Raw genomic sequence first — 17500 nt, 5'->3', positions numbered from 1 at the left:
GCTGGGCGACGATAAAACTCTGCTGGTTCGTTTTGTACAACTTTATTCTCCGAATTTACATTCAGAACGTCACTTTCTCACACACATTTTACAAAAACTCAACTCATCACTTTTACACGTGCGGACGAGGTCCCTAGAAACGGGCTGACGTCATTGGTATCATGGCAACGCGACCGGAAATGAAAGTTCAGGAAGCAGGAGGCACATCCCCGCCCCTAGTCGAGACATAATGTTTGTCGAGACGATTTTAAGTTCTACTCTTCCGCCTCCTGTACTAAGCAAAGTCTTGTGATTGGCCTTTCATACTCTCCGAACTGAGTTCGTACTGTAACAGCTCGAACTAACCCATCCTGCCCAGGATGAGAGGACACGATTCTGCCCAACGGCCATACACCTCACGGCTTTTTTGGCTCAGCAACTAGGACAACATCTCCTTCTTTGAGGTTCTGTTTCTTCTCTTTCCACTTCTTCCTTTCGGTCAGGCTAGAAAGGTACTCTTTGGTAAAACGTCTCCAGAAGAAATTAGCTACAACAAGTTGCAAAATTGTTGAGACACTTTCATTAAAAAACACCTTTTCTAACTTCCAATACTCGGCGTATCTAGAATTTAAACCTTTCCCACTTCCTCTCCCCTCTCCCCCTTTCAATGTTGACTGCTTAAGTTCCCAACATTTTTTTGTCTCGCTAGCAACACTGATAAGGGGGGGAGGGGGGCTGCAGTGTGAGAGATAATAGGGAAATTAATAATGCCCCAAGAAGGTGAAGTGTCTCCACTATTTTTGCAACTTGTTGTCTGATTGATTGCAATCAATTTGCCAGTCCGGATTTGAATCCTATAGGGAAACGTTTCAACGTAGAAAAGCAGGAACTAAAGAAACAATCATTAAATATCGTATAAGCTCTGAAACATTTCAGAAGTTTGCACGCGAAGTGCAAAGCACATTGTACCAAACACGAAAGGATATTAATTATTGACATACGGTAGCATCGATTTTCGAGTGTTTGGACTTATCATCGCTAACAGAAGACTCCGTACCAAATACTAAAGCAAGCAAAGTATTTTGCACTGCAGATCTGATGCTCCGAAAGTTACACATGGCTCGTATTATGTAACACAATACCATTTATTGTGTTTCTTGGTGACGTCAACCGGGATGGTGGCGTTACAGTTGAAAATCGTATCTTCGAGGAAACAGCACAATTCAACTGGTACTTTCTTTTCTAATCAATCCAATACATTACCAGGTGATTCGTAATAAAGCTCACACAGTTAGAAATCCTGTACATATCGTTTATTCCATTTACCAACGGTCTACCATCCAAGCACGGTCTACCATCGCAACAGCAAGAAATATGATATCATATTATTTTCTCAGTGAAAAGTTGTGGTAGACCGTGTAGACCGTTTCATATAAATGTCATAATGTGTAGCTGGTACAAATTTGTTCACTTTTGTATCTCATTGTAAAACAAATCTCGCAAAGGATTTAGCACAATCGGGTGCTTTCTTTTGATCATTGTGCTCAGTCAGTCATTCCAAAGAACATGGAATTAGCCTGTACCCGACACGTCAGCTACAAGACTTGCTAGTAAGCGTTGCCGATCCCTTCTCTGGCAGCAGACTAGCCCGAAAGCAATAAGTAATGTTACGAATGGACTTCTATGAAAATGTATCTTTGTATAACAATGTTTGCTAAGGATTGATTTTTCGGAAAGTGGATGTTCCCTTTAAATGGCATGCGATCGCAGTTAAAGGAGAGGTTATTTCTGCTTCTCATTCGTAAACAACAGCTAATTTCGTACACGTTGCGCGTGCTTTAGATGTCATGTGCCGACCGAAATATAGGTGTTTAAGGCAAATTATTTCGAAATCGGTTCCAGGATATATCTAGCGTACTTTAAAAAGCGAAAGGATGGAAATCACACCTTTTCGTGTACCAAATTATGCGTATGTTCGACTTGACTCACAGAAAGCACTGAAATGCCTTCAAATTACGTCATACCGAAACCCCGCCAAAATCCAGTTTATCGCTGGCCATTTTCCATTCACAGCAGATCAGAGAATTAAACCCTTTTTTTTGGAAACACCATATTAAACGCAAACGATACACGCCTTCCCGTTCCAATAAACAAAGTGACCGTACGCCAATACAGTGACAACCAACTCAGACAACAAGTTGCAAAATTGTTGAGACACTTTCATTAAAAACATCTTTTCTAACTTCCAATACTCGGCGTATCTAGAATTTAAACCTTTCCCACTTCCTCTCCCCTCTCCCCTTTCAATGTTGACTGCTTAAGTTCCCAACATTTTTTTGTCTCGCTAGCAACACTGGTAAGGGGGGGGGGGGGGACTGCAGTGTGAGAGATAATAGGGGAATTAATAACGCCCCAAGAAGGTGAAGTGTCTCCACTATTTTTTCAACTTGTTGTAGCGCTTGGGACTGTCGCCACATCTTTGTCGAGTTAATTTCTCTGTCACTAACTTCAGCATCTTCATAACTCGGATTTGCCCGCAACAGCAAGAAATGGTTCGGGGTTAACGCTTCAATGTCTCCTGCATGATTGGACACATGAGTAATCGGTCGACTGTTTAGTATTCCTTCTGCTTCGACTAGTGCGGTTCTCAGCACTTCTTTGGAAACAGCCCTGTCCGCCAGAATTGCCTTCAGCGTCTTCTTGGTGCACTGTACTAGTCTCTCCCATGCACCTCCAAAGTGCGGGGCACTTGGCGGCTGAAATTTCCACTCGATTTCCTTAGGAGCACAGAAGTTTTGTATCCTCTCTTCATCCAATTGTTTGATGCATTTCCGCAACTCATTATTTGCACCAATTATTTCCATTACCGCTGTGGATGCTCTGCGGTCGTTCACGTCGCGCAATGAACCTCTTCAATGCCATGATGAAATGATCTGTTGAAAGATCATCCACGAGTTCAAGGTGGCACGCTCTAGTACTCATGCAAGTGAACAAGCACCCGTATACTTTAACCTCACTGCGTCTTTCCTTAACTGACATAGGTCCAAAAAAGTCAACTCCAGTGTTCCTGAACACCATTCCTGGCTCAAGTCGGCACTCTGGTAGACTTGCCATTTGCTGATCTTGAGGCTTTACTGTCTGGCGATAATAGTAGTTGCACTTGAATTTCGCGTTTCGCACTACCTGGCGACCATGGATGATCCAATACTCCTGCCGAATTTGATTATGCAGGTGCTCAGTTGGCGGGTGGTAGTAGATACGATGCATTTCTTCGACGATCAGCGGTGCAAGTTCATGGCGCGAGTCAATTATTTTGGGATGTCGTGTTCTGTAAGGTAGGCATTGTGCTCTCTGCAGCCTTCCACCGACAACCAAGAACCCATCTTCCAACCTTGGGTCAAGAGATTTAATTCTACTCTTCTTGTGGATCTCCTCACCTATCTTCAGACACTGTATCTCCTCGCCGAATGATTCAACTTGCGCCCTCTTCACAAGATGATTCTGAGCAGCTCTCAATTCGTTCGACGTAAGTGCTCCCAGTAGACGTACTTCCTTCTTAGCTCTTACATTGTTTGCAAATCGCATCACATAAGCCGTAACTCTTCTTAGTTTGGTCAGTGACGAATACTTCTTCCATCCTAACAGGACCTTGTTTTCCTGAGATGCTCCAGCCCATCTTTCCTTCTTCTTTTCTTTGATGTCATCGTTCTCGCAGGGCGCTTTGACTTTATTTTCTGGCCAGAGCTCTGCTGATTCATACAGGAACTTGGGTCCACTAATATAGCGAAAGCCCACGCCAAGTTCCGTAGGACTTAGTCCCCGGGTGATGTCATCTGCAGGGTTAGCTTCTGTGGGCACATATCTCCAACTCACAGCGCCCGCTCCTAGTGTGGCCTTCAGACTGCTCATGATTGTGTGAATCTCAGACACCCGGTTACCGACGAATGCTTTGTAAGTGGAGCTCGTTTGGCGAATCCAATGTAGGACTGTGGTAGAGTCACTCCAGAGAGTTATCTTCTCTATCTTTGTAACCATTTCTTCTACCAGTGTTTGAGTTAACCGCACAGCAACTAAAGCTCCCATGAGCTCCAATCGGCAGATAGACTGTGACTTTAATGGAGCAACACGGCCTTTTCCCGCTATAAGACTACACTCTATTGTGTCGTCTATAAACGCTCGTCTTAGGTAGGCACACGCGCCATAAGCAGTCTGGCTAGCGTCGCAAAACACATGAAGTGCAGTCTCTCCTACAGGTTTCTGTTCTTGGATAAGAGCTCTCGGAATTCTCACTTCATCAAGCTTTTCTGCTTCCTTGCGCCATTCACGCCACTCTCGAAGATCAGCTTCTTTCAACTCGTCATCCCATCCGTACTTCATACGATTTAGATTCTGCAGGATGATTTTACTTCTGATTGAGAATGGGAGGAGAAGTCCTCGCGGATCCCAAACAGAGAATGCTTGACTCAAGATCTTCCTCTTCGTCGTACCTGGATCATCCTTCAGTCCGGTAAACTGGAGCATATCTTCTTGGGCATCCCAAATGACGCCCAAAGTTCTGTCTGTTGGTAACTTATCTTCACTCAGTTCGAGGAATCGTGGAGATCTATCCTGCTCCGGGATGGTTGCCAAGACGTCTGGGTCATTTGTCAGCCACTTGTGTAGGCGGAAACCTCCACGACGCAACAACTCTGTCATCTGCTTCCTCATTTCAATAGCTTCCTCGCAAGAATCTGTTGACGGTAGACCATCATCCATGTAAAAGTGCTGGTAGACGGCTTTCACACCCAGAGGTAAATCTTCCCCATTCTCATCAGCATTTCGCCTCATAGTGTAGTTCGCTCTGGATGGCGCAGACACTTCTCCAAACACTGTTCTCTCGAACTGGTACACGCTTGGTTCTTCTATCAGAGAGTCTCTCCATAAGAATCTCAATGCTGGCTTATCACGATCAGGGAGACGGAGCATATGGTACATTTCTTTCACATCAGCGGCCATTGCAATTCTTCCTTCGCAAAACCTGAGGAAAACTCCAAACAGAGAGGACAGAAGATCTGGTCCTGTGTAGATCTTATCGTTCAAACTTTGTCCCATGAATTTTGCTGATGCATCGTAGACTCTTCTGAGGCGATCAGGTTTTTTGGGATTAATGACAAATCTGTGTGGTAAGTACCAAGTCACTTTACTATCGCACCGTATATCCCCTTCACTCAGTTTCTTCACATAGCCCTTCTCAACGTCATCCTGGATTGACTTTGCATATCTCTCTCTGATCTCGGGACAGCTCTCAAACTTTTTCTCTAGGGATTGTAGCCTCCTCTTTGCCATTCCGTAATTGTTGGGCAGAGATGGTTCCTCATCTCTCCACAGTAGACCTGACACATACGCATCTTCATTCACACTCTTAAAGGTTGTCTTTTCCATCAGTGACAATGCTCGCTTGTCCTCAATCGAACGGGTTGGATCAGCTAGCTTGACCACGCCCAAGGTTTCTATCTCTGACTGAGCCATGACCAGCTGCTTCAGCTCCTCATTTTCAACTGAACTTCTTTCATACACTTTGAACCCATTGTATGGAGATGCTACTCTTCGCTCACCAGGTAACCAATTAGTCACTGCCCATCCAAGTGGGGTCTCAACAGCATAAGGTACCCTGTCAAGTTCCGGTTGACCTGAGGGTTTCAGAATTTGTCTTGGTAGAATCAAGTCAGAGTTGTTAGATCCAATTATGAGTTGCACTGTACCCGTGTCAGTGTCACGCAAGTCTAAGTTCTTCAGATGTTGATACTCATGCTTGATTGTTGACCACTTCAACTTCTGATCCGGCCATTCAGGCTAGGAATTGTCTTCACATCTCGCAAGGAGTACTGGACTTCCTCTTTTCCGACTCGTGCGACGTGGCATTTCTTGATGTGCTGGGAAGCAAACACCTTCTGCGCATTTACTCCTTGAATTTCGAGATCTACCTCTTTGCCTTGAAGCCCAAGTGAGAGCGCTAAGCTTTCATCTATAAGCGTTGTGTTACAGCCTGAGTCACGCAATGCCATCACCTGCTGTTTTCCTGTTTCTCCAAAGACAACTATGGGAAGTACTTCAACCAAAGCAAGACCACCAGTCTCACAACCTGTGTACGCTGATTGTTGATACTCCTAAAGAGGCTCCACAGCCTGACGTGGTGATGAGTCTCTACCTTCCAGGGAGACAGGAGCTGGGTTTCTCTCAACTTCTGGCACTTGTTCTGATTCACGTTTCGCTTTTGCCCGTTCAATAAATCTCAAGTCGACTTCATGTACAAGGGTATGATGACGCATGTCACAGTTTTCAACTTTGCATCTATTCTTACTACGACATTTACGCAGACGATGACCGGGTAATAGACAACATAAGCATAGTTTGTGTTCCTCGACAACTTTCTCCTTCTCGCTAGTCAACATTCCCTGAAATCGTTTGCACTCTTGCAAAGTGTGATTAATTGACTGGTGAATTGGGCACTTTGTTCCACAGCTGGCGCGTAAAGATTCTCCCGTGGCTCCTGCAAACAGCCCAGGTTGGGATTTGTCAGCTGGCTTACGCCTATCAACTTTAGATGTATCTGAACGCTTCCACTCTCTCTTCTCTGGCATCCACCGCTGCTTGGACTCACTAATTTTTGCCTCTTTCTCTAGCCAATTTGCAAATGAATCCCAGGTTGACAATTTCGGTTTTCCTTCAACAAACTCGGCCCATCTGCCGCAAAGGCGTGTGGGAAGTTTAGAAACAGTTGCTTCAGGGACTTGCGAGCTAAGCTCGTGAAGAAAGTTATGCTCTTTGAAAATGCCTACCAATTCAGAAACTATTTCTTGATACTGCCGGATCTGCACACTATTTTCTTTCACTATGGTCGGAAACTGATCTATACGTTTCTTCGCAGCTGATACCACTGTGTCTACACGACCAAAACGCTCCTGGAGCGCAGTCCATGCCTCCTCGTATTTATCTGAACCTGGCATGAATTTCGCTAGACATGATTTTGCACTTCCATCCACAGAATCTAACAGAAATTTAAACTTCTCTGTTGTATCATAAACTTCCTTTTTATCCACTTCAACATTAAATGCTGCTTTGAATTTTGAGTAGTCTAGTGGATTTCCATTAAACTTCTGCACGTTTGGTTTAACGATTTTCACAAAGGCTGGCAGCATTTTCTAGCTTTGACGTTTGCACACTAGGGTCTCCTGTGGCAGAGGTTTTCAACTCAGCTTCACCTTTAGCAATAAAAGTTTCACATGTCTCTTTTTTACGGGGCTCACTAGAAACCTCTGTTACGACCTCTGGTTTGGTGGATTTAACTTCCTCCGTGTGAGGTTTTTCAACAACATTGTTTTCAGTAATTTCCAGGTCTAAGCGCGAGACCCGATCGTTCACACTGTCTTCAGGTAATTCATTTAACTCTTCCTCAATATCACCTTTATTTGACATACCTTCTTCCTGGGCGATGGCATCTTCGAATTCATATTCCAATCTTGATTCTTCAGCTTTCTTTTGAAGTTCCAAGAGCTTTGCACGCTTCTGTTGTTCGGCTCGCAGACACTCGATCTCATTTGCAAACGTTTGCTCGGCTATTTTTAGTTCCAGTGCTAACTTCTCAGCTCGCAATTTCTCTCTCAAAACGAAACGTTTATTTGAAGTGGTAGACTCACTTGGCGTGAACAGTCGAGGTGTTTCGCCTTCTTCTCTGTTTGAGGCACTCATCTTGGCACGACTTGAATGACTCTTCCACGATATTAAACCAGGCGGTTCGATGATAAATTTTACACACAGTTACACGCAGTTTCACGGCTGTCTTACAGCTTGACTCGGCGATTTTCCCCTTGATTTCACAATCTCCGGCTCGGTGGACCAAATGTCGCTGCTGGGCGACGATAAAACTCTGCTGGTTCGTTTTGTACAACTTTATTCTCCGACTTTACATTCAGAACGTCGCTTTCTCACGCACATTTTTACAAAAACTCAACTCATCACTTTTACACGTGCGGACGAGGTCCCTAGCAACGGGCTGACGTCATTGGTATCATAGCAACGCGACCGGAAATGAAAGTTCAGGAAGCGGGAGGCACAAATTCTGACTTGTTAACTCCAAATTTCCAAAACCCGAGTCATCCCATAGTTCTTTCATTATCTGCATGTACCCTTTCTTTCTTCCATTTTCCAGTCGAGGCGGATTCTCTGACTTAGCTAACATCTTTGCTTTACTCTTACAGTCCAGCAGAAAGTTGTTATTATTATTATTATTATTATTATTATTATTATTATTATTATGGCAGTAGATACACATGAATGCCTAAGATAACTACAGTGATTGGGCATGAGATTACGTGACCGATCGCTGGAAATCTCTTTTAAAAAACCTAAGTAGCTCTTGAAATCTACTTAAATATTAATTAAATTTATCTAGATTAAAATAATCGAAAATTGTAAATATTATTACGATCGGCGACGATGGCGGACGGATGTACGGATCTTAGGTTTTAGGTCTTCTTATTGAGACTTCAGTGTTTTACTTTTTACTTTTATCCCCAACTGCAAATTGTAAAGGCATAACAGTCGCAACTCTGGGGGTCGTTGTCGCGATTTAAATGCTTTTAAACCACGAAACTACTGGAAAATACCGCCAAAGCGCCAACCAATTACACGATGTCGAGGAAATCAAAGGTGAAATGGACTGAACAAATGAACAGGGACGTTCTAGAGTGTAAACAACAAGCACAGGCTTTGGCTGCATCTGATAATGCACCGTGCAATATCAATGGCAGGAAGAAAGGTTACATCGAGATAATGAAGGAACTATGGGACGAGAAAGGATATGAAAATCTTGGTCTTAAAGGGCAAAATTTGAGAGATCAAGCTTCACGGCTGGAAAGGAATGACGGCTTAATCCTTACTAGTGTAAATGTTTCGAGAGCGACTGGCATGTACGATTCTGTCTTGGACACAACTCAACCCGCGTCTAATATTGTGAATAACTTGATTTCTTGCGGAGCGCTTCAGGATAATCGAAATCAAAACAATGGCGACCAGCAAAGCCAAAATCATAATCAGTCGATTCCGGATTTGCATACATTTGCAGTACAACCCCCAGAGGGCCTGACAGAGGAGCGTGATTACTCAACTTTTGAAAACGTGTCGGACAGTATTCCAGGGAGCTTGCCGGATTACAAAGCCATTAACACGCCATCTTCATTTATTTGGGGCCGACATGGCGATGGAAGAACAATAACAGTCAACACGTCGACCATTGACAATGCCTATAACGAGATTACAAAATGGCGGAAGAACACTTTTCTTGTCCCCTATGGGAAAACAGGAAAAGATTTCATTGATAAATTAACACAGCACATAAACGATTGGAACAATGAGTCAGAAATGCAACACATTGCCCTTAAAGCAGCTATTGTCCTCCTCGCTGTTGGGTTACAAAAACCGAGCCAGAAATCTAAGGCGAAGGAGCACCAAGAGTGCTTAGCTAAACGTCTGGCACTGTGGAAAGAGGGCGAAATAGATGTCCTAGTGCGTGAAGGACGGATCATCCAAAGACGTCTTACCAACTCCCGTAGAGCTGATCCACCCAATAAAGCAAGCGTTTTTGCAAACCTTGTCATGACAGGCAAAATTAATTCAGCCTTGCGATACCTCAGCGACGGAGACGGCGGGGGTATTTTGCCCTTGAGCGATGACGTCATGAGACAACTTAAGGAAAAACACCCTGTGGCACAGGACGCCTCTCTAGGTTCTCTACTCTTTGGACCAATCGAAGAAGTTCCAGATACAGTGTACTACCAGATCAATGGGGAGATGATTCGTGACGCTGCTTTAAGGACTAAAGGCTCTGGCGGACCTTCGGGTGTAGACGCCAATGGCTTTAGAAGAATACTTGCGTGCAAATCTTTCAAGAAATCTGGGTCCGATCTGTGCACAGCTATAGCTACAATGACCAGACGACTGTGCACGGAATTTGTTGACTTTCTTAGCATCGAGGCAATTTTAGCCAATCGTCTGATTCCACTTGACAAAGGAGAGGGCGCGGTCCGGCCGATTGGAGTTGGTGAAGTAATACGGAGGATAATTGCGAAGTGCGTGATGAGAGTAACAAAACCAGATGTCGTTGACGCAAGTGGCTCGCTGCAGGCATGCGCAGGCCATAAAAGTGGGAGTGAGGCTGCCATTCATGCAATGCGCAATATTTTCGACGCTGATGACACGGACGCTGTTCTTCTTGTTGACGCCTCAAATGCCTTTAATGCCCTGAACAGAGCTGCTGCGTTGCACAATACAAGAGTCCTATGTCCAACCATAGCTACTTATGCGATTAACACCTACAGACAGCCTGCGAGGCTCTTTATTATAGGCGGCCAAGAACTTAAATCAGCGGAAGGCACCACACAGGGGGACCCTCTCGCTATGAGCATGTACGCCATTAGTCTCCAGCCACTGATAACGCGTCTACACGTCTCAGGATCAGCTAAACAGTGTTGGTTTGCTGACGATGCAACGGGAAGTGGTTCCCTGAAAGATGTGCGGAAATGGTGGGACGAGCTATCAGAGAGTGGTCCGGCGTTAGGGTACTTTCCCAATGCAAAAAAGTGCTGGTTGATCATTAAACCTGATAAAGAACACGCTGCTATGCAGGTATTTGGTGACACAGCGATTAACATCACCTCTGAAGGCCACAAGCACCTAGGTGCAGCTCTTGGATCGAGGTCATTTCTGGAAGGGTACGTGGGCGAGAAGGTAGAAGACTGGTAAACCAGGTCACCAAACTTGCAGAGTTCGCCTTATCACAACCTCAGGCGAGCTATGCAGCGTTCACTTTTGGGCTACGGCACCGATGGACGTATTTCTTAAGGACACTGCCCGATATTACCGACTTGTTAGAGCCTTTGGAGCGTGCGATAAGCGAAGTCCTCATACCAGCTATTACGAACCACGCAACAACTGAAACTGAGCGCGAACTCCTTGCGCTTCCTGTGCGCTTGGGAGGGCTTGGGCTTATAGATCCAGTCAGAGCCTCACCCAAAGAATATGAGGCTTCAGTCAGGGTCACAAGTCCCCTAGTTAGGCAAATTGTGGAGCAAGTGCATCAGACCCCGGATGTGTCAGAAGTAAAAACTCTGCAAATAAGCGCGCGTAAGGAGAAGGATGAGTGTATGGATGAGAGGCTAAAACGGGTGAAGACCTCTCTGCCGACAGGAACCAAGCGAGCTGTAGAGCTAGCCACGGAGAAGGGAGCATCGAACTGGCTGACAGTAATTCCCATCAAAGACTTGAACTTCAATCTAAATAAGAGAGAATTCAGAGACGCGATATGTTTGAGATACGACTGGGAAATCACCGACACACCGAAAGTTTGCGTATGCGGGGACCGTTTTAACGTAGATCATGCAATGGTATGCCGACGTGGCGGGTTTATAATACAGCGTCATAATGAGCTTCGCGACCTGGAAGCAGAGATGTTGAGCATGGTATGTAATGATGTGGAAATAGAGCCGGTCCTTCAGGAAATCAATGGAGAGACTTTGAACAGAGGTGCCAACAGAGCTCCTGATGCGCGCTTAGATATTAGCGCTCGTGGCTTCTGGGAGAGACAGAGGACTGCATTCTTCGATGTCAGGGTTTGTCACCCTAATGCATGTTCTTACAGAGATCTAAGCCCCAAGGAAATCTACAGGCAACACGAGAATGAAAAAAAACGCCAATATGCAAGCAGGGTGATGGAGGTGGAGCAAGGCACCTTTACGCCACTTGTTTTTACTACCACAGGCGGAATGGCCGAGGAATGTAAGAGATACCACAGCAGATTAGCTGAACTACTCGCCATTAAGAAGGGAGAGGACTACGCCAGCACCGTGTCCTGGCTAAGAGCAAAAGTATCGTTTGCTATCCTCCGCTCAGCTCTCCTCTGCCTTAGAGGTTCCAGAGGAAGAAGAAGGAATGTAGACCTTCAGGAAACAGACATTACAATCGAGAATGTGACCGCCAGAATTTCTTAGTTTTCGTAATTTTAATTTGGTTGTTTTTGTTGTTTTTTTTTTTTTCTCTGACTGATATTATCTGCATATATATATATCTTTTTTTAAAAAATAATAGTGGCTTTTCTTTAAGGAGCTTATTTTTATGTCCAATTTTTGTTGAACGCTATCATGACATGAATTTTTCTTACTACAAATAAGAATATCTTCGTAGGTTTATTGTGCTTCATACTAGTCTCTTTTTTAATGGAAATGAATTGTAAATAGGTTTAATAGTTTTCTTTTTTTTTTACTTCTTACTTGTAAATAGCAATTTGCTTGGAATATGTTAATAAAATTATTATTATTATAAAAGCTAGATAATCCTTACTTTTTTTCCTTAGATTATTAATTCTAATTTCTATCCCTGATGAGTAATGTCAAAAGTGTCCCTAAGTGACTAAGTACAATAATATGAAACTTTATAACTATAAACAAAATAGGAATAGATTAAAAACTATTTCAAAAATATATTAAATGTAATTGTATATCAGTTCAGTTCCGTGCTCATTGTTCGTTGTTCATCGTTCATGAGCTAGTATCTTCATACTTCTTGCAATGTTTAGGGTATTTGTTAGCGTGGCTTTCTCCATCTTTTTTAGTACTATTTTACTTCTCTCTCCGACGAGACTTTGTACGGACTCCCTTACTTCTTCCGAGTACCCGCCCAATACGTCCATGATAGTTATGCTGTGTGATTTTATAGCCTGGGTACTGTTTCTTTAACTCCAATCGCAATGGTCCGTACTTCCTTGTTTTCTCTTCTTCTTTAATTAACTACACCATTATCGATCCACGGGCAGCTCATCTCTATTACAATAACTTTCTCTTCTTTCTTGTCAATGATTCGCACTTCAATACGGTTTGCTCGTACTTCTGTCTTTTCAGCAAAAAGAGGGACATCCCACAAGGCTCTCACTTGATCATCCCCGTAGCTGGTTTTGGCTTGATTGGCTTGTATATCATGCGTAGTGTTCCCTGAATACTAACTTGTAGTTGGCAAGAATCTCGAAGAACAAGATTCTAAGAACATTAGTATGTCTCTCCATGTACTTTGATTGCACTATCGCACCACATCCAGCGAGGACATGTGCGACACTCTCTGGTTCTTTTGCGCGTTGCGTTGGTCCTGTCTTCCATTCATGCATCCTGCTGAAACAGGCTTCATTAAGATCATCATCTCTTCATCAGTTGACAAACAGTTTGCCTTCCCACTTCTGGTCCTCAACCTCTTTCCTTAACATGTTGACTTGTGCTTGCTTACGGGCTTTCTTGATCTGCTTGTTTCGAATCTCTTCACCTTCCACGATACAGCACACTGGGTGAGGATGGGATAACGTCAACTCCACATTCCCTACTCTTGCATACTCTACTGCATCTTTGGCTAAGGAGTGATAGCCTTACTCGGATGCAAAATCTCCTACGGTTGCTATCATTATTATTATTATTATTATTATTATTATTATTATTATATATGCTATTTAAAAGGTAATTTTTGTAAAATTAAAATGTTGAAACCAAACTTTTTCGGCTGTTTGCCATCATCAGGGTTAAAAATGACCGTCCGCGCGCATTCATGCATATATATCTTATGTAATTCCCGTTGGAAAAAGTTTGGAAACATAAAAAGTAACTTGTTTGTTCAGACTGGGGCGGAATTGTTGGATCATTAGCCCCTCGACGATCCTACGTTCATGGAATGTTTGTGCTGAAGAGAGAACGCACCAAGTGAAAGAATGTGATGGGTTTTCACGCAGGTGATTTGCAGGTTCAGAGGTGTGAGCGGGATTTGAATGTTCCGCAATTCGCACTGCTAAGTTTCTCGCATTCTCGCCAATGTAATCAACACTGCAAGAACAATCTCCTGGCAAACAAATCTGATGGCAAACAGCCGAAAACTTTTGGTTTCAACATTTTAATTTTACAAAAATTACCTTGTAAATGTCATATATTTATTATTATTATTATTATTATTATTATTATTATTATTATTATTATTATTTCGTTCATTCACACGTTAACGTGCTTTGTAAACTAGGCTTCAAGCCACGACCTATGTCCTTAGGTGTCTAGTGTTCTTCTCAAGATTCTTGCCGTTCCCAACAAGGAGGCTTTTTGTAGTAATAACGTGCAATCTAGTCCAATTTTCTTCAACGATGTTTTCAAATTTTTGCTGAACGTCCCTAGTGCACCAATGACAATTGGTACGACAATTACTTGTCGGCAGCTCCAGATTTTCCCAATCTCTCTTTTTAATTCTAGGTATTTTTCCATTTTCTCTTGTTCTTTTTCCAGCACTCTTGTATCAAAAGGGCACGCGATATCTATCACATAACATGATTTTCTATCTTATCAATTATTATTATTATTATTATTATTATTATTATTATTATTATTATTATTATTATTATTATTATTATTATTAGGCTTTCTTTTGAGATGTTAAGGTCGGTACACATATGCGTAAGAGGTTCCAGGAAACCCTTCCACAAAATTCCACAAGGGAATTTCATTGATGACTGCCACTTAAACGCTATTAGTATTTTAGGAAATTTTTATTATATTGTAAAAAGATATCTTTTTAGATACTAGGGTGCTGAATATCTATATTTTTCTTACAGAATTATATATTGTATTTTTTAAATAGCTCTTCAATGTAGATAGATTAGGTTAGTTCACTATTGTTCTTCTTCTTAAATTTGTAAACCTGAAGGATTGTTTAAGTTAATAAAGACTATTATTATTATTATTATTATTATTATTATTATTATTATCATCATCATCATCATCACCATGATCATCATCATCATTAGTAGTAGTAGTAGTAGTAGTAGTAGCAGTAGTAGTAGTAGTTGTAGTAGTAGTGGCCTAGTGGTAGAGGTCGGTAATTGCGTTTCGACAAAGGAGAAACGCATACTATTCTTGGGGTTGCTCTCGGGCTCAGACTCGATGCTATCCTGCGTTGAGCGATTTTCGTAGGACTGGCTATGTAAAAATGCCTCGAACTCATGCGACCGTGGTGGCATTGTGACTAACGCATAACACGTACAAATGTAATTCTATCGGCCACGTTTTTCGACGTAGTGAGATTTGATTGTGTAAGTATTTCAATCGTGTGGTAGCCTGCGAACGCGCCGTATTTCCAGCGGTCGTTTCTCTCCCCCGAAAAATAGGCTAATCGTGTGGAAGTTGTTCCTGTCTTCGCAGTGAGATTTTATGGTGTAACTGATTTTCGATCGCGTGGAAGTTGCTGTTTGGTACGCAGTGAGAATTGACTGCGCAAGTTTTTCGCTTTTGCGCTTTCACAACTCATACTCGACAAGGTATTTACTCTGTCAACATGTTAGAGCTGTTATCAGTTACACGCGGCCTTCAACGACTTTTTTTCATATTTCGAAAGTAAATTTAGGAGGACGTCAATCAAATGAATTTGAATTCGTCATGGAAACATTTGATTGACGTCCACCTAAATTTTTTTTAATATGAAAAAAAGCCGTTGAGGATAGCCGCTGTAACTATGCTGTCAACATCATCTAACCGGCAAGTTTTTGTCTTCAACCCACTGCGAAACCTTTGGTTTACGTAAGCATCAAACAGAAGACAAGCGAATTTATCGAACCTTTCTTTACCGGCGTTTCGCCTTGACCCGCAAGCTTGTGCTTGAAAAACTTTCACTTAGACCTTTTGGCAAACACCATTTAATCAGCGAGGTTTTGCCTTAAAACACACGCTGTGCTAAGTTTACGTCCTTGGAACCTTGGATTGGACTTGACACCTATTAGATTATAAACTACGATTATCGGACATGACCTTACATATCAGGATTGACTCTGCTTATAAACCATTTTGTAAACCCTACGATTAATTATAAAAAGCACTACCCAAAACCTTTTACAAAAAATAAGTGGTGGATAGACCATGCACGCATAAAAAAAGATTGTTTCCTTCCCTAACCTTCTGCTTTCCTTCCAAAGCGATTGTCATCTACATCTACAACTTGCCATTTATGTATTCCACCCAAACTAGCCAGTAAATTAGCGTGGGACCACGTTCCGCAGTTACCCACTCGGCTAGGTTCGCTCGACATTTTTTTTCGCTACGTTCCTTTTCGCTCTTTATAAACCCCAACTGCGGAGCCTAGTCCCAGACTACCGGTAAATTTACCCTAAACAGTTAAACACGCATATTATACAAGAAACTCTCTTGCGTTTTTTGGAATTTTCTGTAGGACTATGATAAAAAAGGCATTTGGAGTTTATTAGAAACCCCGAGACCGCAGGAAAATATCACTCAAAATCTTGATCAAAAGCGAAAACCGCGTACAGATCAAAAACTAGTTTGCATTTTGTCAAAAACCAAAAAAGGAGGAAAAACCACGAGCCGTAACACTTTGCGTGATACCGCAGACGGCAAACAGGATACGGCAGGCTGCTGCTTATCGTAAAGTCAAGAAAATTTGGTTACACTAACTTGTTTTCACGTTTGGGAAGTTGCGCGTTATCTGCAGATAACTGGCAGAGAATGAGTCGAAATCAAACAAGTTTCTTTGATTTTTGACAAAACGCAAATTCAGTCCAAAATTTGCAGTTGGCTGTAAATGCAATGCTAAGTCTCTCTAAATCTCAACGCCTGTCATCAGGCAATTCTCTGTTTCGTATCAAAGTCCTAAGTTTCACACTCTCTTTCCTTTTGTTCTTAATCTTTACCCTCCTTAGGAGCCCATAACCAGTCATAAGCTCCTGCCCTCTTTTAAAACATTTCTTTTTTCAGAAAGATTATTGTATTTAAAGTTACTCATGCGCAAAATTGTTTCAAACTTGTAAAATATTGTTCAATGCCTTGTATTTTAGTATGTTGAAGATCTTGGGTTGGTAACACCTTTGTGAAAGTTGTTTTCTGTGGTATCTGTTGGTTCAACTCATTAGCTGTTTTTGTAGCTTTTTTTGGGCTTCTCCCCCACAATTTCTTTTCCGTTTTTCTCCTCTGTATATTCCATATTTAATCTTTTGTATGTGGTTAAAAGTTCTCTGAAAAGACGCTTATTTCTTTTTTCTCCTCAGCTGGATTTCTCATCCTAAACAGCGGTGAAGTACTTGAGATCAACACCACTGTTCCGTCCATTGAAAAAATTAACTGTACTCAGGACTGCAATTTCAATGCATCTTTGAAAACACGAAACTCCTCATTTGGCGACCATGTTGTTGCTAGCACAGCGTTCATTGACGACATTGAGTTGAGAAACGGCTCAGCTGTTAGTGTAACAAGTCAGAATGGCCACATTCTGATTCAAACTGACATTGATATGACTTGTGACAGATATGTACTCGATACAACATGTCTGGGTGGACTTACACAGACATCAAAGGTTGTTCAGATGTATGATGCCAAACTTTACAGAGGTAAGGATATAACAAGTTACTAGTAGTAATCGTAGATTATAGTGCCTTGACGCCTTCGTGCCTTAGACCTGTCTCGGTTCC

The 17500-nt window shown here is 42.4% G+C and overlaps 2 pseudogenes; one reads left to right on the top strand and one right to left on the bottom strand.

The window, feature by feature from the left end:
- Positions 1–2820: 2820 nt before the first annotated feature.
- Positions 2821–6983, bottom strand: LOC138018745 (uncharacterized; annotated as a pseudogene).
- Positions 6984–9336: 2353 nt separating this feature from the next.
- Positions 9337–12295, top strand: LOC138021517 (uncharacterized; annotated as a pseudogene).
- The last annotated feature ends 5205 nt before the right edge of the window (positions 12296–17500 follow it).

This window comes from Montipora capricornis, chromosome 10 (assembly GCF_036669925.1).
Source record: "Montipora capricornis isolate CH-2021 chromosome 10, ASM3666992v2, whole genome shotgun sequence".
In the NCBI taxonomy this organism is placed as follows: Eukaryota; Metazoa; Cnidaria; class Anthozoa; order Scleractinia; family Acroporidae; genus Montipora; species Montipora capricornis.
This window is presented reverse-complemented; position numbering and strand designations above follow the sequence as displayed.